Source organism: Mustelus asterias, chromosome 12, assembly GCF_964213995.1.
Source record: "Mustelus asterias chromosome 12, sMusAst1.hap1.1, whole genome shotgun sequence".
Taxonomy (NCBI): domain Eukaryota; kingdom Metazoa; phylum Chordata; class Chondrichthyes; order Carcharhiniformes; family Triakidae; genus Mustelus; species Mustelus asterias.
The window spans coordinates 66,489,251-66,509,646 of NC_135812.1; the positions used below are offsets into that span (position 1 = coordinate 66,489,251).

Here is a 20,396-nt window from a genome sequence, read left to right on the forward strand (position 1 = left end):
TCAGATGTGCCAGCTGCCCACTGCCTTTGTTCCAGGAGAGCAGGAAATCTGCAACATTCCCCACTGCCCCCCACAATTGAACTATCTCAATTTAACAATCCCAATGCTCAGAGCACAAGTTTCTTTCTGCATTGTTTGAATTTCTGCTACTGCTCTGTAAGCACCTTTATTGTACAATTATAAATGTAATTTTGGGAATAGACCATGGAACATTACTTTCGTATAATCCCTCTATATTGTTGTCAAAAGTTCTTCTGCAGCTGAATTTGACTTCCCCACATCTTTGATACTGGGGTAGTGCACAGAAGAACACTGATTAAGATGTACACTAAGATGCTGGGTGCATTGGCTGACCTGTAGGCAGCTATCTATCATTCTCAAGCAGCAAGGATGAGTCCTGCTCCAACTTTGCATCAGGCATTGCCCAGAGCTTTCCCGCTCTGCAGTCTCTCTGCTCCACCGTCCTGTTGAGGTCTAGCCCAGGGGCACTGAAACTGCAGCTCCCATATCTGCTGCAGCCTTTGGGTGGATAGTTGACCTATTTTTCTGCCCTACCTATGAGGATGCAGCAACACTTACTGACAAATCCAGCAACTCATCAAACACTTCCAAAAACACACCATAAGTACTTCCAGAGGCTTTTTAATAGGAGAAGCTTTCCAAATGACCTTACCTCCAAGTTAGACGCCTGGTCCTTTAAATAATACCAGAGCTCGGCCGTCTAGTTGTGTGACAAGTAAGTATGTTGGATGAACTTGTGTGGTCCAAGTTTGTAAGTCATGCATCAAATCAGCCAATATGGTTCTTTACAGTCACGATCACACCAGTTGGGAGGCTTCCAATGCACACAAGTAACATCTTCAGGAGCACCCTTCCCAGTACAGGTGCCACGATGGCCATGCCTGAAGTGGTTGGAGGTGTTGCACATTCCACTCATCTCCAAAGAGATGACCCTAAGGCCTCTCAGTGCCTTAAGAGAAAACTCCTGAAAATCAATGAGCATGGACACAAAAACATTAGATCTAGTTCATGTTTTATTGTATAATTTTGCACATTACAAATTCATAAAACAGGAACAAATCAAAATTGAAGATGTGGAAAATGAGAGTCTTATTCATAGGTGAGGAACCTTTAATTCTTCCAGCTTCTCGGGATCATTTTTATTATCTATGAGATAAGGTAGCTTGTTGCAGCACCAAACATGCACCTGAGTCTATAACCATTGAAGGTTATGGGCTGGATATTGGGGGAATAAAAACAGTAAGACTAATAGCATTCACTGTTATTTGTGTGAAAATTGGACAGCACATGCAACAAAATACAGTAATCAGCAGGTTACTGTCCCAGATGCTGTTCTTCTCTCAAAGCTGTGCAGTAACAGCATTTCACTGTCTGGACTCACCATTCAAATACACTGAAAGGCGTGAGATTCCTCTATTTTCTTTATAGAAAAAAGGTAGGGCTTGTCCATCAAGGGCATGTTAAATTACCAAATATCATTTCTTGGACGGAAGAATTATATTTTACAAGTGTGGAGTCTGATCCCTTTAGACTTCAATTATTGTTTGAGAGTTTCAAAAATAAAAGCATAAATTATGGTTGGTTTTATTCTTCCTGTTTCTTTTGTCTCTCAATCTAATCCTGTCCTTATTTTATCTTCTGTACCTGATTTGACATTGAATTGAATGTACTGACATATCTTAGTTCAGACTCTGCACTGATTGGGTAAGGAAATAGCAGTCACTTGCCTGCTTCACACAGCTTCCACATGTTCTGTAGAGGGTGCTGTAGCTTAAATAGCTGGCTGACAAGGATATTCCAATGCACAATCCCTCAATTATAAATGGGCCAGCAGAGTATAACAAGATTATTTTTAAAAATAATTTAAGAATCTAGCAATTAATCATAATGGCAAAGGTGTTTGGCAACACTACACAAACATAAAATGATTTTTACAGCATCAGATCTTTTGTTCATCAATAGCTATTACTCAGTTCAGGGGGAGGTGGAAAAGTAGTGGTATTGTCACTGGACTAGTAATCCAAATGCCCAGGCTAATGCTCTAGGGACATGGGTTCAAATCCATTCAATTAATAAAACCTGGAATTGAAAGTTAGTCTCAGTAATGGTGACCAGGAAATAATCGTTGATTGTTGTAAAAACCTTTAGGGAATTAGCCAATGTCCTTTAGGGAAGGAAATTTGCCGTCTTTATCCAGTCTGGCCTACACATGACTCCAGACCCACGACAGTGTGGTTAACTCTTAACTGCCCTCTCAAATAGCCTAGCATGCCACTAAGTTCAAGGGCAATAAGGGATGGGCAACAAATGCTGGCCTTATCAGCGACACCCACAACCCATGAATGAACAAAAGGAGTTTACTGTTAAAAAAATCCAGTTATATATGATTGAACAGGATGTAACTTCTTATGGAGCTTCAAGCAGTGAAATAAGAATGGAAAGTGGAAATTCTCACTATATCAATTGATTTGGGAGCAGGTGGGATGGAAAAGGTGTCCACAACATAGCCTGTGAATGACAGACCACAACTTCAGGATTTTAGTGTTAACCTGCCCATGTGCTAAATCCTGAATTTCTGGTCAGTTTCAGTGAGGTAATAATGGTAAATGCTAAAGTATCCGCAATATCTGGACCTTTGTTTAAGTAGACATGGTTTGTCAAGTAAATAAACTGTTTGCTGTAATGTGCTGAATGCTGTAAACCCTACCCTACCTCCAAATGATTGACAGATTTTTGGATACCATTGTGTCAGCCAATCTCTGATTTGAATATATTCCCATGATTTAGCACCCATAGTTCTCTGCAGTAGAGAATTCTAAAGTTTACAATCCTTTAAATGAAAAAAATTCTCTTCATCTCAGTTCTAATAGTTGACCACTTAGCCTGACACTGTGGCACCTAGTTCTAGTCTCCCAATCGAGGGGAAACAGCCTCTCAGTATCTTGTTTGTTAACATCCTTAAGAAATCTTTAAGTTTCAATGAGATCACCTTTCATTCATCTAATCTCCACGGAATAAAGACTTCAATCTTTCCCCATAGCCCAATTCTGTCACTCCATGAATCAGTCTTGTGAAACATTGTTGTATTGTTCTAAGACAAGCATATCCTTAGGTAAAAAGACGTAAATGGTGCATGGTACTCCAGGAGTGCTCTCATCAAGGTCCTGTCCAATTGCAGAAAGATTCCTTTACTCTTTTCTCTATTTTTCCCTGGTTTATTTTTTCCCCTATCAAAGTGGAAATCTTAAAATGCTTCCATGTTATATTCAATCTGCAACATTTTTGTTCATTTAACCTATCAAAATTCTTTTACAAACATTTTGCATCTGCCTGTTAAAATCTAATCCAAACACTGATACATTAGAGAAATGTTGCATGCACAGTGAGAGCAACTATATTAAAAATTGTTTACTATTGGCTCCGTGCCATCACCAAAAGTACCTACTTCCACCTGTGTAGCACCACCCAATTTCATCTCTGCCTCAGTTGATCTGTTGTTGAAACCTTTCTTCATGTCATTGCTACCTCTAGACCTGGCTATTTCATGCTCTCCTATCTGGACTCCCATTTCCCACCCTCTATAAACTTGAGCACAAGCAAAGCTCTGCAGCCTGCGTACTAACTTGCACCAAGTCATAATAATCCATCACTATGGTGCGCACTGGCCACTGACGCAGACTGGCAATGATTTACTTTTAAAATTCTCATCCTTCTTTCCACCTTCATACCTTCCTTCATGGCTGTTAGTAAGCATTTCCTATTTGAAAGTTTATATTGATGCCTCTAGCGGCATGAACGTGCACGAGGGACATCATCAGCACTGCAGACTTTCATGGGTTTAGTCTTACCATGAGGGACCTGTGTAACTAGCTACTTCCCATTTCAAGAAGAAATTAGATATAGCTCTTTGGACTAAAGGGATCAAGGGATTATGGGGAGGGAAGGTGGGATCAGGATATTGAATTTGATGATCAACCATGATCAAAATGAATGGCGGAGCAGGCTCGAAGGGCCAAATGACTGACTCCTGCTTCTATGTTTCGATGTTTCCAAAAACCCATTAATTTTGTATCATGTATGCTGACAACAGCTGAGAAGGGATATTTGTGTAAAGATGAGTATCGCCCCTGGGGAGAGGAACATGGCCAGGCAGTGCCCTGGCAATGTCTCCTGGCACTGCCCCCAGTGTAGGTTGGCAGTGCCAGATTGGCAGCGCCAGATTGGCAGCATCCCACCCTGGCGGTGCCAACTTCTGCCAAAGGCAGACCCTGGTGGAAGCCTCATGGAGGATGGGGTGTGTGGGGTGTGTGTGTGTGTGTGTGGGGGGGGGGGGGGGGGGCGGGGGGAGGGTGAGTTAATTTATGTGTGGTGGTGGGCTGGAGTAGACTGGTTTCAACTCCTGTGGGTGGAGGGAAGGGGCCGATGATTGAAGAGAAGGTGGGGGGGGGGGGGGGTGGGTGCTGGCTCCGACTGTGGGGGGAACCCCTGAGACCTCCATGGTGGGGAAGGAGCTGATGATGGGGTCCAGGGGTAAGGTGCCAAAGATTAGGGTGGGAAGAGAAGTGCCAAGTCCTATTTATGGTGGGGGGTGGGGAGAACTGCCCCTGAGATCTCTATAGTGGGCGGGGGGATGTTTATTGATCGGGGTGCCCCAATCTCAGTACAGCCGAGTTCTGCCAGCATGTTGAGGGCCCGTGCCCCTCCATGAAGGCGTGAACACGCCCCCTTGAACTTTTTGGCGGAATGTGGTCAGATCTGGAGAGAAACACACCAGATTTCTTGACAGAAACAACACTCTGCCATTTTTTGGTAAGACAATTTTCTTGCTTGAAAGACTTTCAAACTATCCTGCGAATGCTAACTAGTTTAAGCAGAGGATGGACCAGGACCCAGTTCTATCCCAGGTGAAGAGATTCCTTATGCACGGTTGGCCAATGGTTCTAAGGGATGATGATGAATTCAGACCATAAGCGAAGCTGAAAGATGAGCTGAGTGTGTAGGATGGCTGTACCCTCTGGGGGTCCAGGATGGTTGTTCACAAGTCTTGGATAAAATTCACGAGGCTCAGCCAGGTGCCTCCCAAATGAAAGGCTGAGCAAGGTCATACATTAGGTGGCCGCATATGGATCAGGGCTTGGAGAACAAGAAGATGGTGCCACCAGCACCACTATATCCATGGGAGTGGCCTGATTATCCGTGGTCTAGACTTCATGTGTACTTTGCAGGGCCTTTATTGTGGATGCGCATTCAAAGTGGTTAGGGGTATACATCATGAACAACATTTCAAAAGTTCCAGATAACACCGGAGAAGAAACGGCTGCTATGGGCATGTCTCACCACTCATCAGTGTCTACTGACTCACCAATGGTACAGCGCAGGTCATGTGGACTTTGTCGGGCCTTTTATGGGTCATACGTTTCTGGTCATCAGGGACATGCGTACATCATGATCTACATTACAATGTTCATGTTTCTGTGCCGAGAAGGGCAAAACCTATAGTTAAATAGTGGTGTTTGTATGTGTGGATTTGGTTAAGTTCCAAATGTGGGATTGTAACTGAAATCTTTCTTCTTACTACATTTGATGACCTTTGAACTACAAGCCAGGACAATAAGTAGCTTTATACATCAGGTGGTCAACTATGGTGTGGTATCAGGAGATGGTTTGATAGATGGGATATAATTTGATTGATGGTGAATGGGAGAGACAATCAAAAGTTGCATAAACAACTTCAATAAGGCAAATTCTATGAAGCCTTGCAATATCTGTGAGGAAATTGATAAGGACTCATGTTTCCCAGACTCTTGTTTTGAGAATGTCTGAGTAAAGTCTCAAAAGGCTGGAATGAGGCCAGGAATCTGGATTAAACTGGCACTGTTTCCAGGATTTGGGGCTGGAGTGGATTATACAAACACTGAAGACTATGGAGAAGGGACATTAATCTGATTGGCTGAAAAGTCCAACCCTCCACTCCATCTAAGGTTATTCAGAAACGTTATAATGTATGAACCAAGGGGGAAGTTTTACCAATTTAGGGTCCTATCATGCAATAGACTAAGTTGGGGTTTGAGGATAGGCCAGCACAGGTGACATTATCATGGAGATGACGGAGGTTAAGAATGTTCTCTGGTTTCAATGTATCTGTGCATTTAGTGGGTGAGGAGGTTGGTTGCAGTTTGAACCTCGGTGTGGTCAGCTCCTGGTGGAGCTGAAATGCTGGTGGAAGATGACTGGCTCTATGCTGGAGACAGGGATCAGTGGCATCTCGAGTGCCATTTATAGCTTGGGAGCTGGGAGATTAGAGTTCAGAGAAACCCGGAGCAGCACTAGCTTAGTGAAGATAGCAGTTTGCAAAAGAACTGAAATTGTGTTGGTAATCAAAGGCAGGAGTGCGGATTTGTGAAACCTATGGAAGGCAGTCTCAGGAGAAAAGATTGAACCAAGAGGTGATCAGTCATTGAGACAATTCAAGACTTTTGAGGGAATTCAGAGGCTAAATCTTTTAAAGTGAAGAGTTGAAATTCCTCATGAGAGAAATAGAAATTTAATGAGATTTTGTGACTCACAGTGGACACTGACATCTGGGTGAGTTGCTGAGAAACCCATGGGATCTATCTTGGTTACATGCCATTTCATGCGCAGTGTGGTGTGTTCGACCACAGTTTGCCTGTTAATTCTGAATGCTTGAGTATTAGATATTCCAGAGTGTTTTACTTTTCTGACTTTGTGTAGTAAAGTTTGTTTTATTTCTTCAAAAACTGTAGAATCTTGTGGCATTATACTCCCAGTGCGTAATTGAGCTTTCAAACCTTGTCTACTTTACACAAAAAAAGTTACTGGTCTCAAATCAGATCATGACAAAATTCAAATTAGACTGTGCAAGAATATAGGCTGAGGAAGGTATTTAGAGGGTTTAGGCTTGAAAGGGTTATATAAGCAAAGTTTTGATTGGATTATTATTTATTATTGTCACAAGTAGGCTTACATTAACACTGCAATGAAGTTACTGTGAAAATCCCCTCGTCGCCACACCCCAGCACCTGTTCGGATACACTGACGGAGAATTTAGCATGGCCAATGCACCTAACCAGCACGTCTTTTGCACTGTGGGAGGAAACTGGAGCACCCGGCGGAAACCCATGCAGACACGGGGAGAATGTGCAAACTCCACACAGACAGTGACCCAAGCTGGGCATCAAACCTGGGTCCCTGGCGCTGTGAGGCAGTAGTGCTAACCACTGTGCCACATGTAAAAATAAACTACTTTTAGGTCTTCATATCTATTGATTGCAGATGGAAGATAACTGGTCATCATACATATTTTGTTATTGTAGGCGGAGAGGGAGAACCAGTTTGAGACATGATGCCATCTAGCACATGATCTGTGTTATCGCTCCTTGTATGTAGGCATGCCTAGTCCATTTGTTGAAATATAATTAAATATAATCTCATTTTGTTCTTTTCTTCAAGCTTTGTTTGGTTGCAGGTTAATATTAAGTTTGCTGAACTACAGTTTTATTTCTCCATTCATAGAATTAGTAAAGAGAATGGTGTTACGTTTGGATTTCTTTACAGCTAGAATTCATTCAGTCAGGTTATTAGTAGCAAGGTCTTCAGAAGCAAAGGAAACTTGTAGAATGGCTAAAACAAACAAAGAGGAGGCGAGGAGGTGATCTGGACCCGGACATGTACATGGCAACCTCATGATTAAGTTGGGTGGCGAGGTGGGAAACGTTGATGGGAGAAATGTGATTGGATGAATTTTGCTGTTGTGTAATTTTAAGATATAACTGCTGGGTCTGGGGCGCATTCGGGGCAGTGCATTCAGCAGGGATGAGAAAAAAACTGCAGGAAGTACAAGGGTCAACGTCACAGCCTTACCCAAGGAACAATTTGGTTATGTAATTCTCAGTCATTCCTTGTAAACTCAGCTCGAACATATTTATTAAGTCTCACTTCTGTTTGAATAAAAATCATAACTGTTACCAACATGGGGTCAACTTCAAACAATTTGACTATTTATAGATTACATGTGATACTGGTATTTCAGAAAGTAATATAAAACATGATAGCCAGGAATGCATTCATAAAGATAGACATTTAGCTGTTTGCTGTGAAATGCATGTGTTAAAGTCAATTAATAATCGAAACAAATTGCAGAGAAAATAAAGAAATTGGGAGGATTATGTCTTTATATTCCAACAAGTTAGACTAAGTTGGAATAAAATCAAAAAATGAATTATAAAACACTTCAAGTATCATTGCAAATAGAGACAGAGGAGTGTATTTTTATTGTGCAACTATACCAAACTTTTAACTCTTGTGTCATATGTTTGTTCAGGTTCAGCATTACTGACCACTCTTGTAAGAAAGCATTCAACTGTTTACAAGTGGAGGACACCAATACCTCGGTCGCAAATTGTGAGGAACAGTGATCATAACAAAAAAGTCTTGCAAAAACGCCTCCAGAAATGCAGCATGTTCCAACATGTGATGCTTCCTTAATGGAAAGGGTGACTGGATTTGCACTCTTATCAAATTGAGCTGCAGGTTTTGGGCCAAAAGCTTTATTTACACACGATAAATATTTAAGCAACAAACAGTAGAACATACCTATTTGTCCATGCTTCCTGATGCATAAAAATGATATAAACATTATTCATTTTTTCTCTGGATATAGACTTCAAAAATAATTCACTTACTGCAACATCAATTTAACTTAGCATACCTACCTACCTTTGAAAAAATACACAGATCTGTACCCATTGGCTTCAAGACTGAAGACTCATGGCAGGCAGACGCTGATCCCACTGGTATTATATGTGTAGATCTCCTGCCTGCCAATTAACATGAAATCCACCCGATCAGTGACGCCTTTCACTCTGTAAAGGTTTCAGAAACAGATGTGAATCAAATTCAGTCATTTGATCAGTCTCCAGATGCCATGAATAACCAACACAGCACTTCCAAAATAGACCATGCTATCTGCCAAAGCAATGTAAAATTAATCAGCCATTCATTAATATTGAACATTAGGAAAATTATCACAATAGTGTCACCTCTGCTTTAAAATTGTCCTCGCTAATCCCATTTCCTCACTCTGTGCTTTTGTGTCCTTTAATTTTTCTCCTCCAGTTCCAATGTAAATGTCCTGATTGGGTCAGCTTTCCTGATCAACTTGCTGTCATACATTCAGTACTTTAATTCCATGCACAAAAATCTTCTTATAACCTTAAATATTAACTCAAAATGCATGCCTCAGGATTACCCCAACGAATTAAACTTTCATTGGTTACGGTCTGAAACCCTGTAAAAACTTTAGATATTCACTGGGTCTCTCCCTCTTTCAGGGCAAAACAAATAAACCAACTCAAATTAAATCAGGGACAAAGTAAAAGGGGCAGCTCCCCAAAAGGAGCCCGAACAGAACCAAAGTACAAAGGAAACTTGAAACATTAAATCATAATGTGATTATCGGGGTCTATAATGCACCCCAGCCCCTGCGGTGCTCAACGGGCGTGGAAGGCGTCAACTGCGCCCTTGGACACCGCATGCTCCCTCTCCAGGGACACCTGGCTGCGAACATATTCACTGGGTCTCTCTGAACCCTTTCCGTCCTGTTGGATACATGTGCTAATTTTGTTATATCTCTTCTCATAACTATACCCTCTGATTTTGTCGCTAAAGTGATTGAGCATAACCAATCCTTGATTGCTGTTAACCAGGCCTGAATTTTGAATCCACTGAGTGTACGCACTGAGTGGACCAGAAGCGGAAGCGAAATTCGTTTCCTGAATGCAATTTCACTCTGGATGGCCAACATGAAACATGCACTGGGCAGCACTGCTGAGGCAGCGGGAAGAGGATGGGCGCTGAGAAAAGAGAGGGTGCAGGCTGGTACTTCCACTGGGCTGCCGCTAGGTGGATGGCTGCATGGATCTGTCACAGGGAGCTGTAAGCCTCCAGAAACGAAAAGTGATGAAAAAATAATGCAGCAAACTGTGTCTATGCAGCACAATCCAACACCTGTCAGCAATCTCCAGTTGGCAGACATCTCAGTCCCCGGATAGAGGTTGAAGTGAAAACATAAAGAGCGCCTGGCTGATTGGGTGAGGAGGGGTGGGGAGGGGAGGGATTGGGGGTGGGGGAGGGGAGGGATAGAGGGGTGGGGGAGGGGTAGGATAGTGGGGTGGGGAGGGGAGGGATGGGGGGTGGGGAGGGCTGGGGAAGGGGCAAAGGGTGGGGGAGGAGAGGGGTGGGGGGGTGGGGGAGGGGAGGGGAGGGGTGGGGGAGGGGAGGGGGTGAGGAGGGGAAGGGAGGTGGGGTGAGGTGGGGCAGGGTGGTGGGGTGGGGGGAGGGGAGGGGCAGGGAGGTGGGAAGGGGCAGGGAGGTGGGGAGGGGCAGGGGGTGGGGGAGGGGAGGGGCGGGGGGTGTGGGAGGGGAGGGGCAGAGGGGTGGGGGAGGGGCAGAGGGGTGGGGGAGGGGAGGGGTTGGGGGAGGGGAGGGGAGGGGTGGGGGAGGGGAGGGGGTGAGGAGGGGAAGGGAGGTGGGGTGAGGTGGGGCAGGGTGGTGGGGTGGGGGGAGGGGAGGGGCAGGGAGGTGGGAAGGGGCAGGGAGGTGGGGAGGGGCAGGGGGTGGGGGAGGGGAGGGGCAGGGGGTGTGGGAGGGGAGGGGCAGAGGGGTGGGGGAGGGGAGGGGCAGAGGGGTGGGGGAGGGGAGGGGCAGAGGGGTGGGGGAGGGGAGGGGCAGGGGGTTGGCGGAGGGGAGGGCCAGGAAGGTGGGGGAGGGGAGGGGCAGGGGGTAGGGGAGGGGCGGCGGGTGGGGGAGGGGAGGGGCAGGCGGGTGGGGGAGGGGAGGGGCAGGGTGTGGGAGACGGGAGGGGCAGGGGAGGGGAGGGACAGGGGATGGGGAGGGGAGGGGCAGGAGGTGGGGGAGGGGAAGGGCAGGGGGGTGGGGGAGGGAAGGAGCAGGGGGTGAGGGAGGGGAGGAGCAAGAGGGTGGGGAGGGGAGGGGCAGGGGGTGAGGCAGGGGGGAGGCAAGGGGATGGGAGAGGGGAGGCGTAGGGGGTGGGGTAGGCGAGGGGTGGAGGGGTGGGGGGTGGGGTGGGGAGTGGGGTTGGTGGGGTAGGGGTGGGCTAGAGGGGTGGGTGGGGGGAGGGGAGGGGTAGAGTGGTGGGTGGGGGGAGGGGTGGGAGGTGGGGGGGTGGGGTGGAGTATGGGAGGGGTGGGGAGGGGGAGGGGGAGGGGTGGAGTGAGGGGAGGGGTGAGGGGAAGGGTGGGGAGTGGAGTGAGGGGAGGGTTGAGGTGAGGGGTGAGGAGAAGGCTGGGGGGTGGTTGGAGGGGTGTGGGGGGTGGAGGATTGGGGTGAGGGCTGAGGGGAAGGGGAGGGCAGGGGGAGGATAGGGGTAGGAGTGGAGGGGAGGGGTAGGGGTGGAGGGGAGGGGTAGGGGTGGAGGGGAGGGGTAGGTGTGGAGGGAAGGGCTGGGGAGGGTTAGAGGGTGGAGTGGGGGGTAGGGTAGGGGGTGGGGTGTGTGACAGGGTCGAGGGTGGGGTGGGTGGCAGGGTAGCGAGTGGGGTGGGTGGAAAGGTAGGGGTTGAGGGGAGGGGTAGAGGTGGAGGGGAGGGTAGGGGTGGAGGGGAGGGGTAGGCGTAGAGGGAAGGGGTGGGGAGGGGTGGAGGGTGGGAGGGGGTGGAAGGGTAGCGGGGGTGGATGGTGTTGGGGGCGGAGGGAGGTGTGTGGTGTTAGGAGCGGAGGGGGGTGTGTGGTGTTGGGAGCGGAGGGAGGTGTGTGGTGTTGGGGGCGGAGGGGGGTGTGTGGTGTTGGGGGCAGAGGGGGGTGGGTGGTGTTGGGGGGAGGGGTGGGTGGTCTTGGGGGCGGAGGGGTTGGGTGGTATTGGGGGGAGGGGGGTTGGGTGGTGTTGCGGCGGAGGTGGGGGTGGGTAGTGTTGGGGGCAGAGGGGGGTGTTGTGGGGAGAGGGGGGTGGGTGGTGTTGGGGGCGGAGGGGGGTGGGTGGTGTTGGGGGCGGAGGGAGGGTGGGTGGTGTTGGGGGCGGAGGGAAGGGTGGGTGGTGTTGGGGCAGAGGGGGTGGTGGGTGGTGTTGGGGGCGGAGGGGGGTGGGTGGTGTTGGGGACGGAAGGGGGTGGGTGGTATTGGGGGCGGAGGGGGGTGGGTGGTGTTGGGGGCAGAGGGAAGGGTGGGTGGTGTTGGGGGCGGAGGGGGGTGGGTGGTGTTGGGGGCAGAAGGGGGTGGGTGGTATTGGGGGCGGAGGGGGGTGGGTGGTGTTGGGGGCGGAGGGAAGGGTGGGTGGTGTTGAGGGTGGAGGGGGGTGGGTGGGTGGTGTTGGGGGCAGAGCGGTGGGTGGGTGGTGTTGAGGGCGGAGGGTGGTGGGTCGGTGGTGTTGAGGGCGGAGGGTGGTGGGTTGGGTGGTGGTGGTGTTGGGGACGGGGGGTGGGTGGAGGGGGTGGATGGTGTTTTCACCATTCTACTTTAATAACATTGCAAAAGGAACAAAAATATGGCCGGGACAGTGGGGGGGTGGGGGGTGCTGGTGTGGCTGCAGCGGGGCAGTGGGGTGGAAATAGCAGCAACATTTATTTTTTTACAACCTCATGATTCCTTCCGCCATTAGCTGACTCGATGCTAATTCTCTTCCCCACCTCTTTGGCCATCTGCCCTCATCTTATGTAATGCGTATGGGTGTCTAATTTTGCTTGATAAGGCTCCTGTGAAGCTCCATGGGCCATTTAATTACATTAAAGGAGCTATATAATATGTAGTAATGTATTTACAACACAAGTCTAAACTTAGGATAAGGCAAGTAATTTGTGGGTCATTACATTGCAACCTCTGTATTAATTTTAGTAGAAAAAAGCTGGGTGTTATGAACTGATGAATACATAATACTATGTGCCCTGATTAAATGTCAATGAAATTGATATATGATATTTTGTATACATCAATTCTGAATCAGTTGCTTGTAGTAAGGTATTGAATGACAACCGGGGTACAGTGAATAACAAGCTCATTGCCTTAGATTGAATAATCAACATTTACAATGAAATTCAACGTTAAGGTGATCGATTAAGGCTTGTTTTTGCTTAAGGCTAAATAGATTTGATTCTGCTATATTATCATCTCTTACCTTGATGAATTCAGCCTTTAAAAGGTGCACAACGGCCACTGTTACAAAAGAAGAGAAAAAGAGGCAGGTGAATCATCTGTCTATCATTTCTGAAAGTGGAAAGTACTGTTTAGAAATTATACAATATGGTGTACAAAGTCATTACATATTAAACGAGGTCCTCACAGGTATAAACATTTCAATATTTTAAGCCTCACAAGATGTCTAAATACCTCAAAATCGCAAATCTCATTCAGAGCGATACTCTTATATCATGAGTACCCTCATGAGCGTGAAGAAAGTTAATGACGAAGAGACAAGATGTTCAGACTCCAGAAACATTCGATGTCCTGTCTGACAACTTATACACACAGTTTCTTCTGCCTCCACAGCAGTCTCATTCCCATTTGATACGTGATACCAGCAGATTTAGTAATTACATGAACTCTCGCATTCTCACATCAGGATAAAATTAGAGAAGCAATGTCAGTAGTTTTGTGTGGAAATAATCCTGCCCTCATCGAATGTCTCCAGAACAGACCATGTCCAGCTAACGTGGCAATTTTTTATCAAGTGCAAAATCTTGATAAAATGGAAACTTTAATAGAGACAAGTATCTTTTCTTTGGCCATTACAAAGTGTAAATAAATTCCATTTAATTAATTCCCTCCAAAATACCCTGCAATATAGAAACTTAATAATGCCTTAATTATTACCATTGATTGGAAAGCAAAGCTTGACATTTATTTACATCAATTAAATGGCATTTAACTGTGGTATATATTTTTAATGCAAAAAAATCGTCCCCAACCCTAGGATTTCACATGGATTATATGGCAGGTTTCCAGAGAATTTTAGGAACATAGGAACCTGGAACATGTGAATTAGGAGCAGAAGTAGGCAAATTCAGCTCATTGAGCCTGCTCCGCCATTCAATCAGATCACGGCTGATCTCTCTCTGGTCTCAAATCCACCTCCCCACCTGTTCCCCATATCCCTCTTTCCCTTTTTTTCATTAGAAATATGTGTATCTCCCTCTTGAAACCATTCAACGATTCAGACTCCACCGCTCTATGGGGCAGCAAGTTCCACAAATTCACCACCATTTGCAAGAAGTAGTCCTCCCCATCTCAGTTTTAAATCTACCGTCTCTCAACCTATACCTGTGACCTCTTGTTCCAGATTGCCCCATAAGAGGAAACATTTGGTCTACATTTACTTTATCAATCCCCTTTAAAATTTTATATACCTCGATCAGATCCCCTCTCCATCCTTCTAAACTCCAAACCCAAACAGTTTAATCTCTCCTCATACGTTAACCTCTTCATCTCCTGAATCAATCTGACGAACCTCCTCTGAACTGCCTCCAATGCCGCCACATTCTTCCTCAAATAACCGGACATAATACTCCAGATGTGGTCTCACCAACACCCTATATAATTGCAACAGCACTTCTCTACTTTTATCATAGAAATCATAGAAACCCTACAGTGCAGAAGGAGGCCATTCGGCCCATCGAGTCTGCACCGACCACAATCCCACCCAGGCCCTACCCCCACATATTTACCCGCTAATCCCACTAACCTACGCATCTCAGGACTCTAAGGGGCAATTTTTAACCTGGCCAATCAACCTAACCCGCACATCTTTGGACTGTGGGAGGAAACCGGAGCACCCGGAGGAAACCCACGCAGACACGAGGAGAATGTGCAAACTCCACACAGACAGTGACCCGAGCCGGGAATTGAACCCGGGACCCTGGAGCTGTGAAGCAGCAGTGCTAACCACTGTGCTACCGTGCCGCCCACTTTTTAACCCTACAGTGCAGAAGGAGGCCATTCGGCCCAACGAGTCTGCACCGACCACAATCCCACCCAGGCCCTACCCTATATTCCAGTCCCTTTGCAATAAATGCCTATATCCCATTTGTCTTTTTTATTATATGATGCACCTGCATACCGACTTTCTGCAATTCATGAACATGGACACCCAGATCCCTCTGCCCGGACATATTTTGAATCTGCTTTCCATTTCGGTAATAATTTGCCTTTCTATTTTTTCTGCAAAAATGGATAACCTCACACTTATCTACATTAAACTCCATCTGCCAAATTTTGGCCCAATTTCCTAGCCTATCTATATCTGTTTGTAAAATCTTTATATCCACTGCCTGCTTTCCCACCTATTTTATTATCATCCGCAGACTTTGCTATGTTACACTCTGTCCCTGCTTCCAAATCATTTGGATAGATTGTAAACAGTTGAGATCTGAGGACTGACCCCTGAGGAACCCCGCTAATTACATTTCGCCAGCCAGAGAAGGACCTATTTAGCCCGATTCTCTGCTTTCTGTCAGTCAGTCAATCCTTGATCCAATCTAGTACTCTACCCCCAATCCCCTGCAATCTCACCTTCTCAATCAGGCTTTTATGCGGCACCTTGTTAAATGCCTTCTGGAAATCTAGGTATATAACAGCCACAGGCTCCCCACTATCCACCTTGCTGGTTATGTCCTCAAAGAACTCAAGCAATTTTATCAAGCATGACTTTCCCTTCATAAAAAAGGCGGCACAGTGCACAGTGGGGGCGACACGGTGGCATAGTGATTAGCACTGCTGCCTCACAGCTCCAGGGACCTGGGTTCGATTCCTGACTTGGGTCACTGTATGTGTGGAGTTTGCATGTTCTCCCTGTGTTTGCGTGGTTTCCTCCAGGTGCTCCGGTTTCCTCCCACATTCCAAAGATGTGCAGGTTAGGTTGACTGGCCATGGTAAATTGCCCCTTAGTGTCCCGGGATGCACAGGTTAGAGGGATTAGCGGGGTAAATATGTGGGGTTATGGGAATAGGACCTGGGTGGGATTGTTGTCAGTGCAGACTCAATGGGCTGAATGGCCTCCTTCTGCACTGTAGGGTTTCTTTCTATGATAAAACCATACTGATAATGTTGGATTGAGCTTTGTCTTTCCAAATGCTCAGTCATCTCCTCCTCAATGATTGATTCCAGCAATTTCCCCACCACAAGATGTCAAGCTAATTGGCCTATAGTTTCCTACTTTTTGCCGCTCTCCTTTTTAAAATAAGGGCATCACATTAGTGTATTTCGAATCCACCTGCACCGTACCACATTCCAATAAATTTTGAAATATCACAACCAATGCATCCATTTTCTCTGCTGCCACCTCCTTAAATACCCTAGGGTGCAGGCCATCAGGTCCCGGAGACTTATCTGCCTTTGATCCCATTAGTTTATTCAATACCTTCTCCCTAGTGATGGTTATTGCACCAAGTTGCTCTGCATTAACTACCGTTTTTGAAAAATCTTCATTATTGTTTGCTGTGAAGAGAGGCAAAATTTTGTTTTGATACCTCCGCCATCTCTGTGTTCCCCATTAATACCTCACAAGTATCGTCCTCTTGCTCTTTTCCTCTGGAAAATAAGCGAGACGAATTTAAAGCGAGACTCACTTTTCAAAGAGAACTGAGGGGCTGCTGTATTCTCTGTTTCATGGAGACATGGCTCACTCCTGCTTCACCGGACTGTGCTCTAGAACCAGAGGGCTTCTCAATCCACCAAATGGACCCTACAGTGGCCTCAGGGAAGGCTAGTGGTGGTGGGGTCTGCCTCCTAATCAACACCTCGTGGTGCCTAGACGTAGCAACAATGGTGAGTTTCTGCTCCCTGGACCTAGAACTCCTGACGCTAAAATACCGCCCCTACTATCTTCCACGGGAGTTCACCTCTGTATCTTGGCAGCAGTTTACATCTCACCACACGGGGACGTGAAAACCGCGCTGGACGAAATATACACCATTATGGAGTCTTAAGGGGCAACTTTACAAAGAACAAAGAAAATTACAGCATAGGAACAGGCCCTTCGGCCCTCTAAGCCTGCACCGACCATGCTGCCTGACAACTAAGACCCCCTACCCTTCCGGGGACGATATCCCTCTATTCACATCCTATTCATGTACTTGTCAAGACACCCCTTAAAAGTCACTACCGTATCCGCTTCCGCGACCTCCCCCGGCAACGTGTTCCAGGCACCCACTACTCTCTGTGTAAAAAATCTGCCTTGTACATCTCCGTTAAACCTTGCCCCTCACACCTGAAACCTATGCCGCCTAATAATTGACTCTTCCACCCTGGGAAAAAGCTTCTGACTATCCACTCTGTCCATGCCTCTCATAATCTTGTAGACTTCTATCAGGTCTCCCCTCAACCTCTGTCGCTCCAGTAAGAACAAACCAAGTTTCTCCAACCTCTCCTCATAGCTAATGCCCTCCATACCAGGCAACATCCTGGTAAATCTTTTCTGTACCCTCTCCAAAGCCTCCACATCCTCTGGTAGTGTGGCGACCAAAATTGAACACTATATTCCAAGTGCGGCCGAAACTAAGGTTCTATAAAGCTGCAATATGATTTGCCAATTTTTAAACTCAATACCCCTGCCGATGAAGTCAAACGTGCCGTATGCCTTCTTGACTACCTTCTCCACCTGCATTGCCACTTTCAGTGACCTGTGTACCTGTACGCCCAGATCCCTTTGCCTATCAATACTCTTAAGGGTTCTGCCATTTACTGTATATTTCCTATCTGTATTAGACCTTCCAAAATGCATTACCTCACATTTGTCTGGATTAAACTCCATCTGCCATCTCTCCACCCAAGTCTCCAACTGATCTATATCCTGCTGTATCCTCTGATGGTCCTCATCGCTATCTGCAAATCCACCAACCTTTGTGTCGTCCACAAACTTACTAATCAATCCAGTTACATTTTCCTCCAAATCATTTATATATATATTACAAACAGCAAAGGTCCCAGCACTGATCCCTGAGGAACACCACTTGACCCCAGTCCAACTCCGGCATCTCCACACCATGAACACCACTTGTCACAGCCCTCCATTCAGAAACACACCCTTCCACTGCTACTCTCTGTCTTCTTTGACCGAACCAGTTTGTATCCACCTTGCTAGCTCACCTCTGATCCCATGCGACTTCACCTTCTGCACCAGTCTGCCATGAGGGACCTTGTCAAAGGCCTTACTGAAGTCCATGTAGACAACATCCACTGCCCTACCCTCATCAATCATCTTCGTCACTTCCTCGAAAAACTTAATCAAGTTCGTGAGACACGACCTCCCCTTCACAAAACCATGTTGCCTCTCACTAATACCCATTTTCGGGCGCAACACGGTGGTAAAGTGGGGTGTAAAGCGTTTAGCGCTGGTTTTTGCAACCGGCGCCATTTTACGAGCACCGAATTTCCAGCACGGTCAGCCTCTCGCCGGAAATGGGCGAGAGGCAGGTTAATATATGAAATTTTAATTAAATGCTGTGAAACACTCAATCATCCAGGCTCGGCACTGCTTTTATGACCTTGCCGGGAAAGGTTCTCGCTGGCGAGGAATAGACAACACATGTGAACGGGGAGCAGTCAAATTGGCCTAGCCGGTGGAACCGGAGGCCATTGAGGCTCCCTGGGGAGGCAGAGAGCAAGGGGGGATGCCCCTTCGGCAGAGCCATACTGGCAGTGCCACCCTTGCACCTGGGCAATGCCAGTATGGCACCTGGACAATGCCCACCGTGTACCTGGGCAATGCCCACTGGGCAGTGCCAGGTGGTGGGGCTAATAGGGGGTGGGGGCAGTGGTGGCAGGGATAATGGGGGAGGGGACCGGCTGCCACTCTGTAGCGATTGGTGGGGAGGTTGGGCACTGGGGCCATATCTTGGACCGCAGGCCCCCGCGATTGCATGGGGGGTGAGCTGATTCAGGCTGCCTGCACTAGCAGGGGCCTGACAGCTCTTTCTTTTCTGTCAGACCCCTGCTACTGCAAATGCACATGTGCAGCATCAGAGGCCTGCACATGCACAATACCTCCCTCTGCAGGCTTTCGGGTGCATTAAGCCCCGCCCACAGGCTTCTGCAGCGAGCAACAGGCTCGCTCAGAATTTTGCAGGCAGAGTGCGTATTGGGGTCTGAAAACACGCCCAAAGGACAGATATGAAACTCTCCCAGTTTCAAATCCGCCCAGCACATAGAAACAGAATGGTAAAATCGTCCCCATATAATCATAGAGGTCTACAGCACGGAAACTGGCCCTTCGGCCCAACTTGTCCATGCTGCCCTTTTTTTTAACCACTAAGCTAGTCCCAATTGCCCCATTTGGCCCATATCACTCTATACCCATCTTACCCATGTAACTGTCAAAATGCTTTTTAAAAGACAAAATTGTACCACCTCCACAAGTGTCTGGCAACTTGTACCAGACACTCACCACCCACTGTGTGAAAATATTGCCCCTCTGGACCCACTGTGTGAAAATATTGCCCCTCTGGACCCACCATGGTAGGCTTCTGCAGAAAATGCAGATGTATGGGATTGGGGGTGATCTAGGAAATTGGATCAGGAATTGGCTAGCGGATAGGAAACAGAGGGTGGTGGTTGATAGTAAATATTCATCATGGAGTGCGGTTACAAGTGGTGTACCTCAGGGATCTGTTTTGGGGCCACTGCTGTTTGTAATATTTATTAATGATCTGGATGAGGGTATAGTTGGGTGGATTAGCAAATTTGCTGATGACACCAAAGTCGGTGGTGTGGTAGACAGTGAGGAAGGGTGTCGTAGTCTGCAGGAAGACTTAGACAGGTTGCAAAGTTGGGCCGAGAGGTGGCGGATGGAGTTTAATGCGGAGAAGTGTGAGGTAATTCACTTTGGTAGGAATAACAGATGTGTTGAGTATAGGGCTAACGGGAGGACTTTGAATAGTGTGGAGGAGCAGAGGGATCTAGGTGTATGTGTGCATAGATCCCTGAAAGTTGGGAATCAAGTAGATAAGGTTGTTAAGAAGGCATATGGTGTCTTGGCGTTTATTGGTAGGGGGATTGAATTTAGGAGTCGTAGCGTTATGTTGCAACTGTACACAACTCTGGTGCGGCCGCACTTGGAGTACTGTGTGCAGTTCTGGTCCCCACATTACAGGAAGGATGTGGAGGCTTTGGAGAGGGTGCAGAGGAGGTTTACCAGGATGTTGCCTGGTATGGAGGGGAGATCCTATGAGGAGAGGCTGAGGGATTTGGGATTGTTTTCGCTGGAAAGGCGGCGGCTAAGAGGGGATCTTATTGAAACATATAAGATGATTAGAGGTTTAGATAGGGTGGATAGTGATAGCCTTTTTCCTCTGATGGAGAAATCCAGCACGAGGGGGCATGGCTTTAAATTGAGGGGGGGTAGTTATAGAACCGATGTC

At 47.1% G+C, this 20,396-nt stretch overlaps 1 protein-coding gene across 45 annotated transcripts in view; it reads right to left on the bottom strand.

The window, feature by feature from the left end:
- gas7b (growth arrest-specific 7b) overlaps positions 1–20,396 on the bottom strand; it is a 718,490-nt gene that overhangs the window by 557,624 nt on the left and 140,470 nt on the right. For 37 of the 45 annotated variants that reach the window (XR_013499141.1, XR_013499144.1, XR_013499137.1 and 34 more), the window contains 3 exons: positions 13,163–13,200; positions 8,758–8,903; positions 674–985 (listed from right to left, as the gene is read on the bottom strand). The gene's annotated coding sequence lies outside the window, so the exon portion shown is untranslated. Of the gene's footprint in view, positions 1–673; positions 986–7,902; positions 7,980–8,753; positions 9,007–13,162; positions 13,201–13,374; positions 19,872–20,396 lie in introns of those variants that run through there. The other 8 variants (XM_078225385.1, XM_078225377.1, XM_078225386.1 and 5 more) reach the window with 5 other exon arrangements.